This window comes from Tasmannia lanceolata, unplaced genomic scaffold (genome assembly GCF_043159265.1).
Source record: "Tasmannia lanceolata isolate RefF3 unplaced genomic scaffold, GAP_Taslan_0.1 ptg000136l, whole genome shotgun sequence".
NCBI classification, from domain to species: Eukaryota; Viridiplantae; Streptophyta; class Magnoliopsida; order Canellales; family Winteraceae; genus Tasmannia; species Tasmannia lanceolata.
The window spans coordinates 30,001-35,000 of record NW_027518812.1 but is presented as its reverse complement, the minus strand read 5'-3'; positions in this window follow the sequence as shown (position 1 = coordinate 35,000).

Genomic DNA, 5,000 nt, shown 5'->3' with positions numbered 1-5,000 from the left:
CTTATTTTGAATTTCCCATGTCTAACGAAGAGAATTTCCTAAACTCGAATGGAGCAGCACTTGAATCTCGCAGGCTGTTTGATTGCCCGAGCGAGGGAGGCGGCAACTCGCTTGATTGATCACTCCAGCTATCCCGATTTACTGTCCACAACGAGAATGAAAAAGAAGAAAAGAAGAACTAGATGGCTCGGGCTTGAAATGGGATCTAATACTCCAGAGAGACGAACTAAACTCAGACGGGACAGAGAGTGAAGAACTGGTCGCTCACTTGCTATGGGGCTTCCTCTAGCGAGGGGGAAGGCTTCCTAGTGACTACTAATACAAGGATTTCACTTCGGAGAGATAGCACTCAAGCTTGTAGTCCCTCCCTTCTTCACCTGCATTGCTTGAATCATTCCCAGCGGACGGATTGAAGGTGGCAGGGGAACGGAAACCAAGAAAGAAGAATGGCCAATTCGGGATTACTCTTCTGTGAAGCTAGCCGCACCTTCTATTGATAGACGGGCCCCCTTCGCTCAGGGACATGAGAACAAAGAGAAGAAAGATTGATTGATCTTATACCGAGAAATACCGGAAAGATCAAATTGACAACACGCCTGCCCCTTTCTTCTACATAGGGACATTGAACCCTAGATTTCCCTATCTACTTTCCCATTACTTCTTACCAGGAAAAGGCATACCTAAGATTTTGGGAAAGACACATTGAAATGGAAGTTCGAGGAGTAGGCGCCTGATCAAACGCCTTACGTGATAGGGACTTCGAGGTCCAGAGCTTTAGGAACAATAAGAACCTGTGCTTACCATAATAGTTTGTCAATCAACCACTTGCACTTTTTTACTTCCTTCACTTTCATTAGCGATTCCCGGAAAAGAAGTGGGTTTCTCTTTCTACTCACAAGGCTAGGTCTTACACCCGAAAGAGTCTTTCACTTTACCTATCTTAATTTATCTAAACAGGCTATCACCACTAATAGAAAAAGTACTTGCTTGACCCGGCTTACCATTTTTTAAAAATGAGAAAGTTAAGGTGACTCAAATTCTAGCCAAATTGAAAAAGCCCTAAAGACGTTGAGAGGCTTTACTTATCCACTTTACTTTCCACTCGCTCGCTACATACAAGCCCAACAGCGGAATCACACCTGATAAAGGAGAGGTGAGGTTAGGTATTTCCTCTTTAGGTCTAGTGCAAGGTCTGCTAGAGATTCTGGTGTCCCCATGACCTTTTGGTTTTTGTTGCAAGATAACCCTAGAGAGGGCAGGGGGCTAACGTCCTTTTATCTGTCTATCGGTTCAGTGGTTGGCTAGCTCTCTGGTTCCTGAATTGAGGAGTATCCGAGTTCAGGAGTGGCTAGCTCAGTAGAATAGCATATAGCATAAGTAGAATAAAGGCAGGAATGAAAGCCGGGGTCGGCTCAAGAAGTGAAAGTTGTGAGATAGAAGACCAAGAAAAAGGAACAGAATCCGGGATCAATCCATACGCGGCTTGCCTTTTACTACGCGTTGTCAGTCCTTTGAGAGACATAAGGACCCTACCGACAAGGTCTCCTTTGTCTTCTACGTCTAGGCCTCCTCTCAAGGTGTCTTATAGCTGTGTGACAAGAGCTCTCTCTGATAGAGCCCTTCTCAAGTGGGTACAGGCCTGTCAACTTAAATGAGCAGCGTGAAAACTTCACCAAAAGCTTGATGACCTGGTGTGGCAGCGAGGCTCAACTTGTGCGAGCTTTCGGGGCGCAGGCTGTAACAGAGGGGCGATAGTGAGCCAACAAATTATAAATATATATATATATATATGGCATTATTTATATATATGCCCTTCTCGTTTTAGAGAAAGAAAGACGGAAGGGCGAGCCCCTAGTCCTAACAAGCATCCTATTTATCTTATCATTTGAGATGTTCAAAATAATGCCTATTTTCGATCTTTTTCCTGGTCGTAATACCTGAGAAGAGACCCGAAATTCCAGTTTTTGGCTAATGAAAGCCCCGCGTTACGGACCTTTTCTTCATGGAGAGTGGAGTCTTCCTTCTATTCCCCATTCTCGATAGAGAGATGAGGGAAGGCAGCTCGACCTATGCTTAATCTCTTCAATAATTGCAGACACCCTATCTTTAGGTTTCAGTTTCATTCACTCTTTCCATCTCGGCCTTTCCATTTCAACGATTTCTTTTAATAAAAACTTGCATAAGTCCCACACTTGAACAGGAAAACATCTTCACTTAAAATCGGGAGCCGGGAGGGCGGCGAAGCCAGTCTTGTGGAGCACCTTCCTTCAGTTAAGGTGTGAGCTAGGTATGTGTCTGGCGCTGGAAAGCCTTAGAGAGCAGCTTTGTCTTAAGCATAGAGCTGGGAAGGGCCATCTTAGGAAGCGGATCTCTTTGCTGAGGAAGGCCATATCCTAAGAAGCACTGAATTAGACCCCTTGGGAAAGCCCTAAAGGCAGAAGGGGCCCTTGCTTCAAAAAAGATCATGTTATGTTGCACGCTTTGGAGCGAATCATTTTGTAGATAACGATCATGCTCGTGCCGACCGCGCGTTAGGTGAAAATGGACATCACCGAAAGGAAAGACCACAAGACCGGGGCTGGCGCGAGGCAGGAAGCTACGATGCCGCGTTACGATCTGGTGCGACGATTTCCGATAACGCATTCGAACGATTGTCACTGATTTGATTGGACTTCGTATCTAAGGCACTTGTTCCGCTCCAAAAACCGATGCCTTATCACTTGGACTCCATGCGCAGTCTGAGATATAAAACTACCTGACCCTTCTGAGTCGCTTACTTTAGCTTCCCCTCCCATGGAAAATAATGCCTTTATTCTTCAGCCTTAAAAGCTTTTTTTTATTCCTTCCCCGAGCAAACCTTCTCTGAGCCAACAGCCCGCCCGATCAATCTTAGTTCGATTAGGAAGTCCACGCACAACGAGAGCGAAGTCATGCGAACTCAGAAGCAGCAGCAGCATTTGTTCCGTTTCCGGCTGGCCTATATTGCTTTCTCATCGCGGTATACTTGAAATCAATCTTTGCCTATCCGATGGAAAGCGAATCGAAGTTGCTTGCGCGCTTCTTTGCAGTGCTGTTCTCTACTGCATCTTATCCAGGACCCGATGCTTCGTCTCTTGTTGCTGCTTCGGCGGATGCACTTTGTCTAGGAACCTATTTATCTTATTAAGTATCAACCGATGGAACGGGGTCTCCCTGTGCTTCAGATAGGGACAGAGCTCGAAACTCCCCAGCGAATGAGGTAAAGACAGAATGAACAGTTGGTCGGGCAACGATTCCGGTTGAAGCGGATCCATCCTATGCCTCATCAGTCTCTGGCGCGCGTTGAGCTTTTTTCTTCCTTTCCGTCTTTAAACCCACCTCCCTATACTTCGAAATTAGTTTCATAATCAGTTGCAAAAGCACTAGAATGAACACCATCTGGAGCTATGTCTGAAAGTATATTAATGTAGGTACGCTTAGCGCTTGGTAGGTCAGGAGCAGAGGTTGTAGTATAGTAGTCAAAAATCCTGGGGATATCCGGTTCACTTTTCATAGGTTTTCCTAATAAAAAAGCCCTGTTCTAGCAAACTCACAACTCTAGTTTATACTTAAAGGAAATGGGCTAGCCAAACCCGACAATAACAGGCGATAATGATTACGCGATTGCTGTTCAAAGAAGACAGGATTCACACCTTCCCCATAGTAGACAGAGAAGCGCCGGAGACAGCGATGAATCAATTGAGTGGGAACTTGTAAATCAATCTCTTATCCGAAAGGCAGCTTTCTTATTAATGAGATGAGACCAGATAATAGAGGCCCTCGTCAATAGTGTGGGCCTTGGAGAAACTTCTTTCTGAAATAGCCTCTTTGCTGCTCTAATGACCCAATCCAGATTTGAGGTTGAGGAACTCCCCTTTGACGCTTGCCAGCCAGCCTTAGGGTCGGTATTATCAGCGTGTATCACCCCTTAGGAGTTTGCATCATTGACTCGGTTATCCCCCGCCCGTTAGAAAGCGCGGAAATGCACTCATCAGAGAGAGCAGCAAGTGCATTTCTCCATAATCGGGAAATAGCCTATTTTGCCCGTGAGGCAGGCCCGGCAGCTTTCTACACCTACGCTTCTACTATTCTCTATCAGGCATCGGGGTACTCACACCCTAATGATGACGCGCTCACCACATGCATCTTTAGCATAAATCGATCTGGGAAGGCCGCACTCCCTTCTCTAGGTTACGGAACCCGAGCGGATATGATTAGCGGATGAGAACATCTGTACGATTAGTGGATGTTGGATTGCTCTAGCCAAAGCCACACCAAATCCATGAGATCGCTTTCATACATAATGTAATAAAATGCTGAAATTCCTCTTTGCTCTCCCGCTTGCTAGCGGATTCTTCTATCGAATGGGTGAAACAAAAAGCACACCCGGTCATAGTAGGCAGAGAAGGCGATTAGCCAACCAATTCCAATCGAGCTAGGCCACCTTTCAAGTAGGCATCTTTCTATAAACCGACTCTTATCAATTGAAAAACTGGAAACGAGACTGAAGTAGGGAGCTACGAGCCTTTCTACCTCTGTTTCTCCAGCATCGGGTCAGAGAAGGACGAGAAGTTCATAAGGTGGGATTGACTACCATTAGTTGGAGGGAAATAGCCAAATGAGCTTCAGCTTGCTTTCTTGCGGACTTAAAAAGGGGACATTCCACGGGCAGAGGGCAAGACTCACTTAAGCCAGGTTATGCTCGGTTATGCTCAAGAATGGGAATCGAAAGTCCACTCACGCCTTCCCCACTCTAATGAGAACATCTGATTAGCGGATGATTGCTCCAGCCAAAGGAAGCCACACTTAAAAGGGAGGGGAGCTTGTCAGTCAATCTATCTATCTATGAAGGCAGCTTTCTTCTCCATGTTCCCTACTTCAATCTCTGCTCGCACTCATATCCGCAAGTGGGCAAACCTCCTACTACCATTATTCAAGCTCTACTTCATCGATGGCATGCTCTACTAACGGGCATTTATGCA